This window comes from Sciurus vulgaris (genome assembly GCF_902686455.1).
Source record: "Sciurus vulgaris genome assembly, chromosome: 4".
Classification (NCBI taxonomy): Eukaryota; Metazoa; Chordata; class Mammalia; order Rodentia; family Sciuridae; genus Sciurus; species Sciurus vulgaris.
In genome coordinates this window covers 116,716,014-116,736,356 of record NC_136464.1, presented here as the reverse complement: position 1 = coordinate 116,736,356, position 20,343 = coordinate 116,716,014, and the positions used below count along the sequence as shown (strand labels likewise).

The 20,343-nt window shown below is 35.5% G+C and overlaps 1 protein-coding gene across 2 annotated transcripts in view; it reads right to left on the bottom strand.

Annotated features, from left to right (window-relative positions):
- The window catches only part of TBC1D4 (TBC1 domain family member 4), a 174,070-nt gene that overhangs the window by 123,320 nt on the left and 30,407 nt on the right, over positions 1 to 20,343 (bottom strand). The window lies entirely within an intron of this gene.

The window sequence follows — 20,343 nt, the reverse complement described above, 5'->3', positions numbered from 1 at the left end:
TTTTAAAATCCTCTTACAATTTATTGTGACATTTAATATCCTTTTTGAAATTAAGTGACTCAATAGTAGAGGAAACGTTTATGGGAAACGATAATCAAAGTACACATCCTGTGCTCTGGCCCCAATCCTTGCACTTAAAGCTGCAGTACAATCTTCAGTATGATACCTGTCATCCACAAGCTTATTTTCACATTGATAAAAGTGAGATCAGGAAAGCTGCCCTAGCTGGGTGTGGTGTCAATACCTATAATTCCAGCAACTCAGGAGGCTGAGGCAGGAAAATCACAAGTCTCAACAAGTTAGCAATGCCCTGTCTCAAAATAAAAAATATACAGGGCTGAGGATGTAGCTCAGTGATAGAGAACTCCTGGGTTCAGTTGCCAGGACTACAAGAAAAAAAATAATAATATATACACTTGTCCTATCTACTTACCAGGCTCTCAAGAGTTTCAAATGACATGACTTAGATGAAAGTGCTTTCAAAAGTGTGTCCAAAAATACTAACTACTAAAAAAACAATAATAATAATACAAATAACAATAAATGCTAGTAAGGATGTTGTGGGGAAAGACCTAATTACTTCCCAATCCTTTCACATTTCTTTTGGTTTGGGAGTCACTGAAAAAGTTAATGGAACTCTAAAGATGCTGGGAATCTCTGACCCCCACATTAGATCTGTAGCATTGACCCCAAGGAGGCTTTCTCTGCCCTGTTTTCCAGTACCTTTCATCTTCCTTTCCCCTCACAGGCAATCATTAGCATGAATTTGGTGTATATCCTCCCATTTAAATTTTTACATTTATACTGATACTAGATACATAAGTATAAATCTTTTTTCTGGGTGTGCTTTCAAATTTACATAAAATTATCATTTTAGGAAAAAAAAATACTTGCTACTATTTTGATCTTCTTCCAGTGTTGAAGTAGGATTGAGACAGATTGTCAAACAGAAATACTCCAATTTTAATGAAGACTTTGTCAGCACTAAGTTCTTATCCCAAATCTATCCACAAAGAAAATCATACAAAAATAGTATCAGAAGATTCAGGAATATTGCACAGAACAGTAAGAAGTACTGTGATTCCACAAAATCAGAAGTACCATGATCAAAAACAATATTAACATTTTTACATTGTTAGTCATTCATATCCATGGAATCCTCAAGCTTGATGGCTTTTGAGTGTTGATAAATGTCTTGCCCTACTCTGTAAAGTTAAGTAAGTCAATATGGAAATCAACAGCCTACCATAGGTAAAGCAAATTTCCCCCTCTTCATAATCTCCATCACTGAACATATTATTTTCATCTAATCACAAAGAAGAGTTAAGTTCCATAGTTCAATTAATAAACTTGAAGTTCGAATATGGAATGGAGCTTCTGGGGTAGGTTTGCAAAACAGTGATCCCAGTTGATCCAAAGATTTCTGGATCTTCCGTCTGACTTTGCAAAATCTAAGGCATCAGGGTTGACAAATGTGGTACTATCTGCCTGAACATTCATGACTGGGCATTTATATTTCTGTTGATTAGAATCTCTATATAGTTTTTCTTCCCCCCAAAATTTTTTTTATTAATTTAAATGATCCTAAAATGCTTTTAAAATTTATGTAGAACTGCTTTTCAAAAAAAGGTTAAAGTAGGTAAGAAAGAAGAAAGAAAACACCGAGGGGAAAATTTTTGAGAAGGGAAAATTGGAAAAAAGTCATAGAACCCACCCTCCAAAAGACACCGACTGAAACACAAAGAGAAGTTTCAGTATACTTTGGTCTAAGAACCATAAAACTTTCACAGAGCATAGATTAGCCCTGCAGAACATGAATAGAATAAACAGATGTTCAGATGAATTTTGTAATCTTACATAATAATGTATTCCAAAAAATACCCAACTGGAAAAGAAGGAAAACTGGATATAGTCCACATAGAGTGAGCAGGGTTAGAAAAAGGCATTTTACTCTAAATCTCCAGAGAAAGACTAAGCAGGGCAATTTACTCATTTACTAATAGCAAGCAGCCCAATAAACATGAATAAAAAAGAGAAAATTCTGACAAATATATATCAATTGGGAACCCATGTTTACATTAAATATTTTCACAGTATCTATAGCTATATCTCATTGTAGATTTACTCTGTAATTGGAAATGACAAACTTACTCTGTAATCTTAATGGAAACAACAAAAATTACAGACTTCTGTTGGAAGTCCCTTTGCACTGTGAAATATTCATGGCTTTAAAAGTTAACAAATTTCTACTCTAAAAAAATGGAGGTGAACATTGTTTCATTCCTTCCAAAAAATTAAACAAGTGGCATTTTCTGGACTCTAAATTAAATAGGCCATTTTCAAGACAGTTCACACTGTCCCCTCACCCCACCCCAAGCATATACTCCCAAATCTCTTTTTTTTTTCCTTTAATTTCCCTTGCTTCCAAACATGACCAGAGGATCACTACTTGAATTTATAGAGCAGAATGAGGAACTGGCATCCACAGCAGAGGATACATCTCCTACTCAGTGTCACAGATTCACACCAGCCCAGTACTCCGTGCTCATCAGGGACAGATGGAGAAATCACAACTTACCAAATGTTTATTATACATGCAGATGGCTGTTTCTGTTTTGAATCTTCCATTCTTTTGTTTCCCAGTTAATCTGTGCAGATATGAACAGTTGCTCCCTTAAGGGGTTTTCTTGTGTAATTAGGGTTCTTCTGGCATAGCACCTCACTTTCTCTCCACGATGCTCCTGCTTCCTTTTAACATGGTCAATAAAGACAGTTCCATCCCTAGGTGCTTGCTCACACTTTGCCTTCCCCCAATGCTCCACCCATTATATGGTCCTTGTAACTGAGAACAACCTTGCTGATTCTCCTCCAAAGACAAGGTGAACCAAAGCTTTGGGGCTTACAATGAACTGGATTCAAACCCAACTCCTAGGGGTGCCCAGCAAACAGACATCCATAGCAAGCTTATGCTAAGCTATTCTTGGAGGTGTCCCAGAAAGAGTAAGGAAAATCAGGCTGTCAATCAGCTTTATTAAATTCCTTCAAACAATCAATTATAAAAGATTATCTAGAAATTATAACTGGTATAATTTAGTAGTTGATATGGTAGTGATATGACATACAAATCAATACTATGAACAATCTGAGTTTTGGATTTTTCCATCCAATTTTCATTCTTGAGAACTTCAAGGAAACAGGTATCATAAATTTATCAAGCATATGAGTAAGAGGATCATAGGAAACTTCTTTGTACATTTTCTTTGGCCTTCTACATTTTCTTAATAATCAGTTTAGGCAAGAACTGTAATGATAAAAGCAAGTAAAAAGGAATTGTTAGTGCAGTCTGGTTGCTCAAGATCTTTACTAAGGAATATTCGCATATTGTTCAGAAGAAGGCAAATAATTCATTACCTTGTCATTCAGTGAATTAAACAAATATCTATTGAGTACGGTATGCCTGAATCTGTATCAGTATTAAGGATTTGGGCAATTCATATTCTAGTAATAGAATATAGTAGGAGACACAGACTTGTGCACAAATAATTTTTTTTTATTTTTTATTGTTTTTATATATTTTTTGCACATGAATAAATTTTAAAATGTGTTACATATTAAAAAAAGAAACACTGAAAACTATGAAAAAAGAAGCTTCAGTTCAGTCTAAGGGTTAAAAGTGAACTTTTTAGAAGGATTGAATTTGCTTGAACTGAGCCTACAGCGGGGTGAATAAAACTTAGGTAACTAAAATAGAATTGAGGAAGAAGATTCTAGGCAAAGTTTATACTCTTTGGTGAAAAGTAACAATTACCCAACTCAAACTAGTTTAAGCAAAGAAAAGAGCATTCATTTTTCTTGTGGAGCTGGCTTTATAGACAGGAGGAAACATCACCCTTTCAGTTCTGTGACCAGAAAATGGGCTAACAGGTGAAGTATCCAGGGAAGAGTACTACTTGGTCTGGCCCATCCCTAGAGTAAGCTAAGACCCAGGGGTAAAGGACTAACTGCCAGATGAAGTTCTATGGCCCCAGAGACCTGGTAGGACTATGACTGAAAACTTTACAGAAAACTCCATGTTCTGAGGCAGTGGTTTCCTGTAGCAGACTTTGGTTCTGAGCAGACAAAACAATAATATCCACACACAACAGGAATGTCAACAACCATGCAAAGAATGAAATGTCCTGGGTGAGGCACATTAAGGATTACAAAGAGGACAGAGTAACCAGCAACCTGCTGGCACTGATGGGAAGGTGAGGTTTGGGAAGTGTGGCAACTGGTAATAGCACTGAGAAAATCATTCTGATGTATAGTCAATACTTAAACAGAGTAACTACTCACAGGTAATGAAGCAGAAAAGGGCCTGTCATGACAGTGCATACCTGTAATCCCAGCAATTTGAGAAGCTGAAGCAGGAGGATCTCAAGTTCAAGGCCAGCCTCAGCAACTCAGCGAGGCCCTAAGCAACTTGTTGAGACCCTGACTCAAAATTTAAAAATTAAGGGGATGGGGTTGTAGCTCAGTGGTAGAGTGCTTGCCTAGCATGTGGGAGGCGCTGGGTTCGATTCTCAGCACCACACAAAAATAAATAAATAAAATAAAGGTCCATCAACAACTAAAATAAATTTTAAAAAATTAAAAAGGCTGGTAGTATTTCTCAGCAGTTCAACCCCCTGGATTCAGTCCCTGATTCAAAATAAATAAATAAATAAGCAGAAAAGGGGGACTAATATTTTTAAATACCTGATACACTTTATCCTAACAAGCATACCATAAGGTAAGTATCATTTTCTTCATATTATAGATGAGTAGACTGCAGATTTGAACAGTGTAAAAAGGGCACTGTCCCCATTTTATGGTGCCCGTGTGTTTTACTTGCTGCCTCTCACAGGAGCAGAAGAAAGAAGGGGAGGGTGGGGGTAGAATACCATGCAGAAAAGTCTCCTTCACTGAGGCTCACTGTCTCCATCCTCACCCATCCTTCCATGCTGTTCAATAAGTACTGAGTACTTGCTGTGCATGAGCCTTTTTCCCTCTCATGCCATGATACCCACAACTGCCACTCATTCATGAGACCCAACTCTGGCTACAGAGGCAAGCCTGAGTCTTTTTCTCTCACACACTCCTGTCCATTTTTCCAAAAAGTTCCCTGCACCCTGCTGCCCTGCCATGGAATGCTCTCTCAGGAGGTGTGCAAGCGGGATCTTTTAAAGGGACTTGTAGATTCTTTGTACAATCCATTCCACACACTGCCCTTCAGTGTGAAGCATCAACAAGCATTAGGTTTGTAGAATACAAACCATCTTACTTTCCCTTGTCAAGGAATGGCAATACAAGCTACTTTTCCTCATTACAAGTGATGAAGCATGTGTTTGTAAGAAAAAAGCAATGAATACTACTGCTGAACTCATTAAATAAATCACCTATAGAACAGACAGATCTTTCCTAACATACTTGATTCATCTATTAGACCATCTATAAGACTTACATGACACTCAATTACATTGATTCATACAAAAAAATAAAAAGAGACACATAATAAATTGAAATGTTTCAAGCAGATAACTAAACATATTTCATACACTGGATTTTTAAATGTTTTAATAATGCAGACTTAGCCTAACAGGAAATATAATTTGCATATTTTAATATTTGTAGAACAAGAGTTTTGAGAATTTCACAGATCTAAAAATGGTTATTTGCATTGCTTCTAATTATATTTACTATAGAAAGAGAAGGGAATAAAAATTCAACTAAAACACATAATTACAACTAAAAAAAATCTGATATCAGTGATATAATTAAATCTTCTTGAATAGAGATAATGATTCATTCAGGAAAACTTCAAGACAAGACTTCATCAATAATAACTCTGTAACAGGGCTTACTAATTTAATCTTTACAATTTTTAAATAGTAGACATTTAAGACAAGCAATAATCTTTATCATAGGACATCATGTTGTTTCTATTGCTTCCTTTAAAAAAGGTAAGATTAAGGTCAGAGGTGTATGTAGTTCAGTAGTAGAGCATACGTTTAGCAAGCACAAGGTCCTGAGTTTAATCCCTACCACCACCAAAAACTAAATTTAAAATATGAGATTAAATAAAGCAACCCAATGCAACCAGTTTGAACATACCATGGGAAGACAGCTCTACTCTCTTACTCCTTGTGCATCTGCACATCTATCTGTGTGAAGCAGCCAGCACTGAGGCTGACACTCTGGAGGCCTCAATGTGTGACCAGGACACTACACTGGTTGAAAGCAACCAGTTTGATCAGACAGTTTGTTACCTCCAGGGAGATGGAGCAAATAAGTAAATATGTCAAGGATAATGAGAGACAGGTTTCTCACTGATAAAACAGGTAGTAACTAATTAAAACAGGAGTCTAGGGACAACCTAAAAATGCCCGTTCAAAAATAACCAGTACTCCGCAAAAATTAAAGAGAAGACTAAGAAATTCCAGACTAAAAGAGACTCAGAGAGATAAAATAAATAAATGGAGTGGATGCAAATACTGAAATGAAAAAAGATACTAGAGAGATCACTGGTGAAATGTGAATGGGGCCAGTGATTAAACGGTAATAATAAATTGATACATATTACCTGATTGTGATGTAGCACTATGGTTATCTAACAATGTCTTTGTTTTAAGGAAAAGCCTAATTAAATATTAAAGGGGTAGCGGACATCATGTCTGCAACATATTTTCAAAGAGTTCAAAAATTTATAGTAACAGAAATATAAGAGAATTATAAAGCAAATTTGGCAACAGTGTTAACAAATGTGAAATTAGAGGCAAGGGAGTAAAAATGTTCTTCACACTATTCTTTCAGTGTTTCTCAAATCTGAACTTGTTTTAAAACAAAAAGTTTTTTAAAAGCTACTTAGTTATGCACGGTACATAGCTTACCCAAGTTCAGTAGAATTATTCCCATAGACTTAAACTCCTTGAAGTGATATTCTCTTTATACATAATTTTTTAAATGTCAGGTTATTTCTAGTTTCTCCAGAAAACACTAATATATAACTTTGTTAATTTGATACACTGAGAAGTAGCTGATGTCCTGCAAAGTTTGGCAGTCCTCCAGAGGCTGACTGTTAACTCACCAGTAGCAGCTAATTCCTCTATAAAACTGAGCAGGCTGTTAAGTGGCCTACCTCCCCCAGTGAGAAGGTGCTGATATTCATTGTGAACTATTTGAACATGCACTACTTATTTTTGATTGCTGTTAGAGGGTTGCCTAAGCAATAGAGCTGTGCTTGCTATTATTACTAAACCTATTTTTTAAATCCTTTCTAAAAACTTGAAGGGAAAAGATATCTGCAATTATTACAATCAAGGAAATCGTTCTTAACCTAGAAAGAGAGTCAAAAAGCTAAACAAACATGGCAAAAAGAAAACGTAGATTCTTCTATCACACTCCAATCTTCCAAAGTCATAAACTCCTTTTTCCCATTGCTAGACTTGATAGTTAAAATGATGGTGAAATGCCCTTTCCAAAGACAATTTCCACCTTTTTAACTCTCACAGTCAAGCATTCCTCTTAAAGCACAGCACCTTCTGCGTATTGCACTAGATTTTACTTGTAATTCCTAGAAAGTTTCTGATAAAGAACAAAGGAAGCATCTCTATTAACCTAACCATATTATAAAAAAAAACACACATAAACACATTCTAAATGATTCATCTGAGCAATATTTAGTTTCAATTTTCTACAGAAAGATCTCATTACTATGCCTTTGAACATTAGCTGTTCCTAAGATAACCATCTTAATAAAAGCCTAAAAGTCACTTGCAAATGCCTAAGGAAAGACAAAAGAAAAATGAGCTGTATCAGAGATGTACAAAAAGGGGGAAATCCAGTCGAAGTCCTCCAAGGCACTTGTCCTTTCAGGAAGCAGAGCCAGCAATTTGCAGCCGAATTCTGTAACCACGGTAGATTCAAGAGGAGAGAACACGCAAGGCCATAGCATTTGAAAATCTAAATCACACATAGTACAATGTCACCACCAAAAAAAAAAAACTATTATATTAAGACTTTTCATCCTGAAAAGCAGTGTGTCCCTTTACTTAGCCTTTGTAGCAGTTTATGTCACCCTCACCCATTACAGATAAAACATGACTAATCTACCCCTATGACTCACATTTTCACATTTTAGAAAATCTAAACAGTTTCCTACAGTTATGTGTGTGTGTAATAAAAAAGAGCATACAATATGAGATAAAAGTATTTATAGGACTAGGAATATAACTCAGGGTAGAGAGCTTGCCTAGTATGCACAAGGCCCTGGGTTTGATCCCCAGTACCAAAAAATAGAATTTGCAGTTTAAGGTAAGTGGAAAGGTATTTTTTTAGAACCAAATATTTTGCACAATAAGTAGATTATATATTTTGATAGAAAAGAGCTTAGCTGCCACAGGTCAAGATGAGCTCAAGCAATAGAACTAGCAAAGCTGCCGTTTGAAACTGTACAAATGTCTGCCATTGAGATATTCTCCAGAAAAGTACCTTGCTTCTCATCCAAGAGGTAATTACATTTTCTTGATGGAGACCTTAAGCAACATTTACCACATCTTAAACTTCATTATATAAACTGCTATGTATATTATACACAGATTTTTCTTTCTTATGATATTTATGCTGACTCCGATTCATTTGAAATCAAGAATTTTAACAAAATTCATAACCTTTACTTTTTCAAACTTAGTACTTTGTCATATGCCTGAATATGGTACTTAAAAGTCAAAAAAACTACAATACGGGATCCTTTCAGCTTGTGTTCTTTCTCCAATGCAAATCACACTGCTCACTCAAAAAAAAATTTTAATTATACAAAATAACAAGGTTGTGTGAAATGGAGAGTAATTTTACAGAAATTTTAAACCATTGACTATGTTCAAATCTTTGTACAAATACATAAAGTCCTCAATCTCTTTTTTTTTTTTTTTTTTTCCTTCTTTCAATTACTATTTCTGCTTTACCCTTTAGGAAAACAAGTAGGTTTTCAATTAAGCTAAAATCTTTGTGATAGGCAGAATGTCGACCATCGTCCTAAAATGTCCATGTCCTATCCTCAACATATTTCATAGCAAAAGGGTCTTTGCAGATGTAGACATCAAATCTTGAGGTGGGAATATGATGCTAGATTTTCTCAGTGGACTTAATGTAATCACAAAGGGTCTTTATAAGGGAAAGATGGGGGCAAGAGGGTCAGAGGAGGAGATAATGACCATGACCACAGAAACAGATGTCAGAGTGAGGCAATTACTGGAAGGTGGCCACAAGCCAAGGAATGCATGCAGCCTACAGAAGCTAGAAAAAGCAAGAACAGATTCTCCCCTGGAGCAGCCAGAAGGAAAGCAGTCTTGCCAACACCTTGCCTTTAGCGCTATAAGACCTATTTCACATAATTGACCTCCATAACTCTAAGGTAATAAATAAATTTGTGTATTTTTAGATTTGTAGTTATTTGTTACAGTAGTAATAGTCAATTTTACTAGTTACAAGCATTTCAAGTGGTGTGGGGAGCCATTCTTACGTAGCAGAATCAGACTTGCTTGAGCCATGGGACACTGAGGCCTGACTCCCAGGAACGGGCAGCCATGGAGGACTGTCCCAATCATTGGGGGGGTGGGGGCGGTGAGGGTGTATGTAGCCCTGTGTGGGGGTTATAAGATAGTTTCCCAGAGCAAACTGGCTCCCCTAACTCCACCCCATCCTGTTCATCACAGAAGAAGCTCCTCCTAGTCCCGGCCTCTTTACCTGCGTGACTATAAAGGAGAATCGGGCTACTCCATGTTGTTAGAGGACAAATCTGGTGTGGCCCCATCTTTCACGCCCCCTCTCATTTGAAAAGAGTACTGGCTTTTGTGTGCTTATGGATTAGGTAATTTTATGGGTAACTGATTGATTTCCAGTCAATATCATCCTCCAGTAATCAAACCTTCTCTCATCCACGCAGGATGGGACAGAAACCCCAAAAAAGTGGGTCAGTATAAAAATTAACTGGTATATATAAAATACCCAAAACTACTTAGAAAACAATACACTAAACATTGAAATTTACATCTAACTTTCAATAGTACCTTTTATTATATACTTAACAAGCATAAAATTAATACACGACTCCAAGGAAAGCATACAATCATTAGACAAGTGTTTTTTAATTCTACTTTGTGTCAGATACTGGCAATTAAAAGATGAATAATATAAACATATCAAGGTAGAAATCACCTGCAAGTAGTTCCAAAGAGACACACAAGTGATTTAACAATTACAGTAGTGTGATACATGCTATAATTGGAGAACAAAATTGAAAGACATTTCAACTGGGGGTGGAAAGCACACAAGTGATATGGCTCACTCTTCAAATGGGGATAGGTACCTGGAGAAGTAGGAGGCTAAACTGAACCAGGTACTATCATGAAGCAAGCAATAAGCTATGCACAAAACTAAACGTCATCCTTCAAGTAATGGAAACTAAGGGGCAGGGGGCATTAAGCAATGGAGTAGTTGACACACATTCTAGAAGGAGAAACACTTGCAGTGATATGAAGACTAGAATGAAAGTGAAAGAATACGTATTTGAGAATGTGGCCTAAATATTTTATCAATTGTTGGGATTCAGTCTGACCTGAATGCAGCCATCTTGAGTCACAACCATGACTGCCTTGAGTAACCTTGGTGGGTTTTCTGTTGGAGTTTGCCTGTACACTATAAATAAATGAAACCATTAAAGTGGTATATGGAACTTGACCATCAGACCCAGGAATGTGTTTTGACATCTTTGATATTAGCTTGAGATAAACCAGGTACATTCCAGTTCAGATGAAGTCACTTTTGTCCTGACCACTTTTATAAGCCCTCTCCCTTCTGACTCAAACTCAGGGATCCATTGGACTTGCTACCACCTAAGACATGCTTTGGACTTAGGTTCCCCAATAAACTGCACTTTGTGCAATCCTAGATCTGCCTGCCTCTTTCTTCAGTCTCAAAGCACCTTGTACTCAGTTCTCAAACACTGGGCCTGGGTTTTCTAGAACACCACCATATCTTAATATTTATTCACATTCAGTGATTATTTTTTTATCAGGCAGGTGCTATGCAAAATCCTAAGTGATAAAAAAAAAGAACAATACATGATTCATACCTTTGAAATATATAAAACAATAGAATTGTATATATAATGGACAAAATGAAAACTATGAAAGCAACTCTACTTTAGGAGACTCATCTAGAAATCATATTTTTAAGAGTAGGTACCACATTCATACCATAATAAAACAAAAAATACAAAAAAAAACTTTATACACTTTTCAAAAATGAAATCTAAAAAACTTCAAAATAATAAAAGTAGAAGAAATTATGTTCTTCAGAAAAGATTCAAAATGCTTTTCCCCATAGGTACTCTAAAAGCATTATATCTTTTGTATCTATAAAAAGATTAAAAATATTTTCCACAGCTCATGAACTATATACAGACTATATATAGCAGTTAATTTGTTGGGAAACAAAGTAATAATAACACTGAACCAATTTAAAACTGCAAAACCTTAACAGGATCAGTTAAACCCAGAAACAGAATGGTATCTCTATAGCCTTCCCCAATCCTGCCAGAAAAATCAATCATCTCATTCTTCTTGCTCCTACTGTGGTCTCTCTACTGAATTACAGCAGCCAAAACAAACTGATCTGTATTACAGCTTAACCATGCATGTGTCTGTTTCATCTATAAGTACACAAAGAAGATCATCACCCCTCTTTGTATCTAATGGTATGGTTTAGCTATCCCCAAATATTATGCTCAATGTATTAAAGGGAACTGAGGTAAATGAACTTAATTAACAATGGCAAGTTACAATTCCCATTTCAGAGCTACTCAGATATTAGTTTCTGAAAATATCTGAACAATTTATAAACATAATATATACTATGCACGTACATTCTTTTTTTATTTCCTCAATTATATAGGAGAAGTTCAAAACAAAAATGTTAGGTTTCAGAAAAGAGGAAGTGGCCTTTAGTTCTTATTCTTAGCACAGGCCTTCAGACTGAACCTCTCAAAACCTGCTTCGGTATTTATGAAATAGCACTAAAAACAAAAGTGACCCACAGAATCATTTTAGAACTTTTTAAAATGTTCAGTAGAGAATCTAATCAAAGAATCTAACAAAGAACTCATAGTTCTTATGCTTATTAAGGTAATTATTAAGATCCTAATGACCTTGATCACTACATTATATACATGTACTGAAATATACCATACTCCATAAATATGATTGCTGTATAAATTTAAAAATTTAAATTTTAAAAATCTCCTAATTAACAACAGTAAACAGAGCAATGCTATGCTGTGGCTATTCCAAAATAGAAAATAAGTCTAAAATCACTTCAATTTCATTCCAGAATAATATAATCTAAAAACTAACATTTGATGAATGACTTTAAAATGAAGAAAAACCTGAACAGTGATGGAAATGGGGGACAGAAAACAGATCAGGTTCCCCCAATGCCTGGGCTGGGAACTCTTCTCTAGGCCTAGTCTATTCTAAAGATAGTTTCACCACTTTGCCTGATGAAAGTCTCTGATAGCCTGCTACATGTATCATTGCTCTGTTTACTTTGTAAAGTTTATCATAGCTCTTCAGGGCTTAGGTAAGTAATTAGTTAGTTCAGTTCAAAGGCCCCTACTTGGATGCAGGCAGATTGAAATGTGAATGCAAACAGTGGGTAGGGTATGTCACTGACAAATAACTATGTAGACCTTTTTCCCTGTTGAAGTTAGCCAACAAGAACAAAAGGCAAGGCCAGTGTAATCCCAGTGACTCCAGAGGCTGAGACAGGGGGATCACAAGTTTGAGGCCAGTCTTAGCAACTTAGCGAGCCTCTGAGCAACCTAGCAAGACCCTGTGTCAAAATAAAAAATAAAAGAGGCTGGGAATGTAGCTCAGTGGTTAAGTGTTCCTTGGTTAAATCACAGTAGAAAGGAAAGAAGGAAAGAGAGACAGAGGAAGAGGAAGAAAGCGGAAGGAAGGAAGGAAGGAAGGAAGGAAGGAAGGAAGGAAGGAAAGAAGGAAGGAAGGAAGGAAAGGAGGGAGGGAGGGAGGGAGGGAGGGAGGGAGAGAGGAAAAGGGATATACTGGGGAATGACACTGGCCAAATCATATTATTATATTGTGTGCATGTAGGAACATGTAACAACAAATCCCATAGTCATGTACAACTATAGTACACCAATAAAAAATTTAAGGGAAAAAAGAACAAAAGGCAGGATTTGTCACAGAGTTTCTAAAGTTACTGTAGTTAAATAAAAATAAAAACCAGAAACACAAATGTGGCTAGACATGCCAGATACCTGGTTTCTAAACAGATAACGTTTGTGTTTTTCACAAGAACTTGACAGAGTTCAGTATTTTGACTATACGGTAATCATCCGCAAAAACTCAACAGACCATTAAATACTATAAAAACATAATTACATATAAATTAAAACACACTTCCAGGTGTGAACAAATCAGGCAAATTGCTGGACTGGTTCTCATCTGAATTCGTCCAGAATACAGGGGAGCTGGGTTTCCCTATCAGAACAGAGCACCTATCAAATACCATCTCCCAGACCCTTCCAGAGCTAAAGGCACCTCTGAGACAGCAGCCTGGGATTCATCCACCTTCTTTTCTTCCACATCAGTGATTCTCAATGAGGGAAAAGGAAGAATGTCAATCCAAATTAGTTTTTTCCACCTAAATTTGCTTTCCTTCACCCTAAAACTGAACTCTTTTCATAATATCATGCACGTATCAGAGAACAGAATCACAAAGACAAACATCATTTCTCAGTTTTACATCTTTTTTGTAGAATTTGAAATAATATATATTACTATATATTGTATATCACTGTATCTCATATTGCAAATAGAATAATGCTTGGAACTATTCTCAAAAAACTTGTTACTGAAAAACCAATATCTTAAAATATGTAGAACAGTACATCTCCCTGTCTGTGAGGCATACTAGATAATACAAAGTATTGTCCCCAGTATGAATTAGCTATTGACCTTGAATGTTATTTTCTCATTTGAACCAAAAGGATAAAATCTGGTTTGCTTTTTTTTTTTTTTTCCTCAGAAACCACTGCAAAGATCCAATGAGATAATATATGTAAAATGCCTTTTAAACTGAAATTTTCCACAAATGTAAGGTCCTAGAGCACTAAAATCAGCACTCACCCAGAGTAACATTTGGCAATGGCAATACTCATTTCATCTACTTTACTATCTGTTACTGATATTAAAAAATGAAAAAATTTGGATTGGTAAACTTACAATTTACACAACATACATTGACTAATAATAGAAAATGTCTCGAGTAGAAATGGAATTTACCAGTTACTACTACTCCCTTAAAAAAATGTAAACAGATAAAAAGTTGTGAAATATGACTGCATAACACTTCACAATCTAGTTAGATGATAATTGTTGATTCAATGGGCCTGAGTCAGAGCCTAGATATCTTTAAAGTTTTTCCAGTAATTCTAAGTTACAGTTGCTTTGGAAACAACTTCAGCAGACTCTCCTGCATATAATAACTTTCCTTAACCAAAACCAGGAAGTCATACATTATAAGACACATTCAGAATATAGAGAGACAATAGATAAGAAGAACATGTGCATTTTGGACATAATGAAATATAGGTAAATTGTAGATGTACACTTTTAATTTAGGATAACCTACACCACTAGGGGGCACCCAATTTAGTAGTGCAGTAGCTGTACCTGGACAGTTCACACACCTCTGAACATTTCTAATTTTTAAAATAAATCAGAAAAAAACCTTGTCATTTTCATGTTTATAACCAGATCAGAATACTGTAAGTTTTTATTCAGAACTCACTCCAGTACATTGATCTTAATCATCAACATAAATGATCCCTCAAAATATCAGGACTAGCTGATAAGTTTTCAAAGGTTTTCTAAACTCAAATTGTTCTCAACCCAGGTATCTATAATGGGACAAAAACATCACACTCCTGAGACTGTTATTTCATCTGTGAAGAGAGGAAATGGGAGTAAGCTATTCCTAACGTTCCTTCTGGATTTAAAATTCTACTTCTACTGTCAATGTTCTGAAATGGCTTCCTACATGCACACTTTATATCTGTATTCTTTCTACCTCCAAAAAAAACATGTAAGACAAGGATCTTCAGTAACTTCCCTAGGATGCCCATGTACATGGCCCAGTGCAATTGTAGGCTGGACCTCTGCCCAGCTAGCAATGGCCTTCTCTTCTACCACTTGTGCTACCACTTGGGATGCTCTCCTCTTGGGACATGGAAGTGCATATCCGTTCCCTTCTCAGGCAGAATTTTCCAGAACCCTTGATTACAATCTTAGTGGTGAAACAACAAATGTAAATATCTAATCCAGACCCATGACCTTACTACTCTTCCAGCTCTTTCAACAATTTTGTAATTTCCTATAGTTAATCTCTTCTGCTTGAAAAAAAATCAAACTCGTATCTGTTCCCCGCAATAACTTCTAAGTAACATTCAATTTATGTTATTTGTGTATTCAAATAAAACAATATGAAACAAATTACTTTGTTTATTTGGAATCATCAAAATGCCAGGGTACTATTGTACCACTGATCATCCACTCTTAAACAACTGCACTAAAACTATTTATGATATTAAAATTATTGATGATATATATTCACACACAAGTTGATATCATGTATATTAATACCAGGTAAGACTAATATAATATTCATTTAATTATAATCATATAATATGTGTACACATATAAAACACAGTTCAAATGTGTGAATGCATATACACTAACACTAACTCTTCCCATTGTGTGTGTGCACTGCACAACCTATATTATGATTTTCACATTTTAGGAGTCAATAAACTAGAGCAACTTGTACAGAATTTCACATGACCTGCTATAGTTTCAAAGACTGACTTCATTTTTTTAAAGGGGAGAGGAGATTGATAAAGATTACTTCCTAAAATATGACCTGGGGAAGTGTTTCAGATCTATTGAGGAAAATTGTTAATATGCTTTCTCAAAATAGTGTGTTTCTTGCAAAAAGCCCACTCATTTCACATGCCTTATAGCTTAGATTTTTAGCAGATCTATTCAGGCCCATACCATAAAAAAATACTTATTTTAATTAATAGTTTAATTATAAAGAAAAATACTGTCTGAAACATACAAATTTTGACATAAATACAATCTAATATTGCATTCAACTTGAAAGAAAGAGACCAATGTCCCAGCTGATTCATTCATTCCTTCAATAAACTTTTATTTCATATTTACTTCATGACATGCCCTGTAGGAGGCAGTGAGGCAGCAAGAACATAGAGGATATTTTCACAACCTCAAACTATCATCCCACAATTTATTAATTACAAAGGAGAAAAGTTATTTTTAGATGGAATGATCTGGAAAATACCACCTTAATCTGGTTATCAAAGATATAATGAAATGGAAAGAACATAACCTTATCCATGTAACATTCTTGCCATTATGTTAACCTGAAGTTAACAGGAAATACAACCAGACAAAACCAGACTACCCAGCACTCTAAGAAAACAGGCCTTTATGCTTCAAACGTATCAGTGTTATGGAAGATAAAAACAAACAGCCAGGGGCTGAGGGCATAGCTCAATGGTAGAGTACTTGCCCAGCATGCAAGAGGGCCTCAGTTCAATTCTCAGCACTCCAAAGAATAAAAATAAAAAAGCAGCAGGGACTTGTGTAGATTAAAGAAGACCAAAAGACATCATGACACTCAAATATAAGGTAAGCTTCTCATTAGCATCCTGGGTTAAGGAAAGGAAAGAAAAACAGCAATAAAGAACATGTCTGAAATAACTGGGAAAATCTGAATATGGACTACATATCAGAGAATTTCATTTTATAAACATTGAATTTCCTAACTATAAAATTGTTTCAACAATTATGGAATAAATGAAAATGTCCTCATTTTAGAAAAATGCATGCTTAATATCATGTCTGTAACTTTCAAGTGGTTCAGCATTTAATCAAGTGGATAATACAGATGTCTCAAAATGTTAACAACTGGTAAATCTACATAAAGGAAATATTGTCTCCATTTTTCCATCTTTCAAAGGCTTGGAATTTTTTGAAATAAAAAGTTTGGGGGTAAAACATATAGAGATCTTGCCCATCAGTTTATATAATCTGATGTCACTAAATATAAACCATGGCTTTCAGCAACCAAATCTGGAAAATTAAAGTAACAATAAGAATTCTTGCAGAGCATGGTGGCACAAACCAGTGATCCCAGCAGCTCAGAAGGTTTAGGCAGGAAGATCAGGATTTCAAAGCTATCCTCAACAATTTAGTGAGGTCCTTAAGTAACTTCGAGAGACACTGTCTCAAAATAAAATATAAAAAGAGCTGGGATGTGACTCAGTGGTTAAATGTCCCACTGGTTCAATCTCCAGTACCAGAAAACAAGAATTCTTTCTTTTCTTTTTTTTTTGCATTATATTAGAAGGAAGTGTAAAATGATTATATGCAGTGCTTCCAAGGATGCAGTGAAACTGGAACTGTCATAAAACACTGGTTGTACTATAAATTAGGAAAAACCATTAAGAAAGTCACCTTGATAAAGGAAAGGGGTGGGGGAGGGAGGAAGGAAAGGGGAAATAATAGCAAATGATATTGGACAAATTATACTGTTACATTGTTTGCATGTACAATATGTAACAATATATCCAAACATTATGTGCGACTATAATGCACCAGTAAAATTATGCGGTGGGGGAAGCAAAACTTAAAAAAAAAAGGCAACTTGAAAGCAAATGTATAAATTGACTAAAACTACCTTAATCCTACTGTTGACAATGAATATACCAAACCTAATAAGTAATTTCTACCTATAAACATCCTCCAATTATTTCTACATTTGCCACCCACCATGTCCACTGACTAGAGGCAAATCCTTTAACTACAAGCGAGAGTTGTGAATCTTTGTATACAATGAGGCTTATACTTCATAATTTCTGTGCTTCATTGTATAAACATGTAGAAAAGATTTCAGCCATCAAGCTGTGACATTGTACTATTAAACACAAAACATTGGGCTGGGGTTGTGGCTCTGGGAGAGCACTCACCTAGCATGCGTGAGGCCCTGGATTTAATCATCAGCATCACACAGAAATAAAATAAAGGTACTGGGTCCACCTACAACTAAAGCAAAATATTTTAAATAAATAAATAACTACAAAACATCCCCCTTGACTCAGCCTGGCTCCCACCCCTTAGCAGAGGTTTCTGCCTTAGCCACCAGGGCTCCTGCTGAAGGAAGCCTTCAGTGCCTTCTTGCAACCTTACCTGTGTGCAGTTTAAAAAAAAAAAAAAAAAGACCTGACCCCCACTATTATGTATAACTACAATGCACTAAGAAAAACATTTAAAAAGATCTGGACTAATTTGGGACCAAGCAAGGAAAGGTCAAATATTTATGGTTCTGCTATCTTTAAAATTCCTATCATTGCCTCACAGAATAATACTATGCCCTTTGCTTTTACTGAAGGTTATTACAGCAAAAACCATACTAAAAATGCTTTAGTATATTCTGTGAAACTATAATTGCTCAATGTCACAAGTCCCAATTGAGAAATTTCATTTAGAACTGAGGGTCAAGGAAAACTGTTTCCTCTGAGGAGCTAGTATTCTCTTCTTTCAGATAACATCAGATAGTTTTATGTTCCGTTACTGAAAGGCTTAAGAGTCAAACCTGATGTTGAATAAAAACTACATGAACACAGATTGTATAGTAGCTTCCTTTGTCTTTCTCTGGTTCTGATCATCCATCTATTTTATTAATAGCTTTTAATAGAAGCCACGCCTGAGCACTTTTTAGAAAGAAGTGCAGTATAAATAAATTCTGTAAATAAATTTAAAACTTCAGCATAGTGATAAAAATGTTTTGAAACTAGATAGACATGGCACTTACACAACATTATGAATGTACCAAATGCTACAGAATAGTAGACTTTACTGAAGATAATTAATTCTATTGTAGATGAATTTTACCTCAATTTTTTAAAAACAGCACAACGTAACTGCAGCAAACAGCATATGGCTAGCAGTCACACAATCATTCAGTTCCTCTCATTTTCACTGTGGTGTGTGGAAAGAAAACAAATCTCTCCTCTGCCATCTGCACTGCCTCTCCCTTGCAATTACTTCTCTATATTCTAGCATAATTTTCTATTGCTCAACTTATGTTAAAAATTCTTAAATGTTCTGTGAAGTCAGTGGTTTCTATGTCAGCCTGGTTTGGGGACTTACAGAATTAATGTTTTCAATGACATCCTTCCTAGAAACTCAGTATATAAATAAAGCTAGTTGCTTTGGTTAAAGAAGTTGAGCAAGAGGCTTCAGACCTCAAGACACTTCCAGTGGACTCCACCTCAGCTTTCCCCATCACACCAGCAGGCCGCACAGAAAACTGGAAACAGATACTCTACCAAAAGAAAAAAGACTTCCATGTGACATATCTAGATAACCACAACTAACTGTTCTCTTATCTACTGTGATTCCAATAATTATCTCACTCCTCCACTTCACTCATATATAAGAGATTGAAGTCTTTAAAGATAGAGCTCAACCTCCTCCAGTTTCTTTGGAGAAAACTGCTTGTGGTAATTTGTAACAACTTGCATGAAATGGTTATGCAATGGAATGTGGGTTAATATTTAATCATAAAAATTAACTGGCAGGTTCTTAGAAAACTATGAAATAAAATGATTTTTCCATAAACCACTAACTTGTTTTTATTGCTTTTACTGCCACAGTTAATAAAGGTTTCAAGTTACATTTCTTCATTTTTAACTGGTGTTTTAATTCAGCTTTGTCAACCAACGTGACAGGTTTAGAAAGAAATGCTTGTAGTTTGAGAAAGATACGTTCCTATCATATGTTCATAGTTTCTGAACACATGGAGCTTTCATCAGTTAGGGTATTTTTAATCATAAACCCTAGTATTATGGAGGGGGTATAAAAAAGTGAATCTAAATTCCAATTTCTGGGCAGACAACAGAAATTAATTGAGTTATCTCAGGTGTCATAAACTGATTATAAAACATTGGAATAGTGAGTTTACCTAGGAGGAAGGGTAAACACAAATATGTATATAATAAATATAAGCAACTAACAAAAATACAGTCAAACCTCAAGTAATTGGCATAATGAAAGCAGGCAAGAGAAAGAGGACATAAAACTAGTTAAAGTATGGTCCAAAAGAGATTTAGTTATTTGAAATTATATCCTGCATTTAGGAATTAATTTACATATATAATCC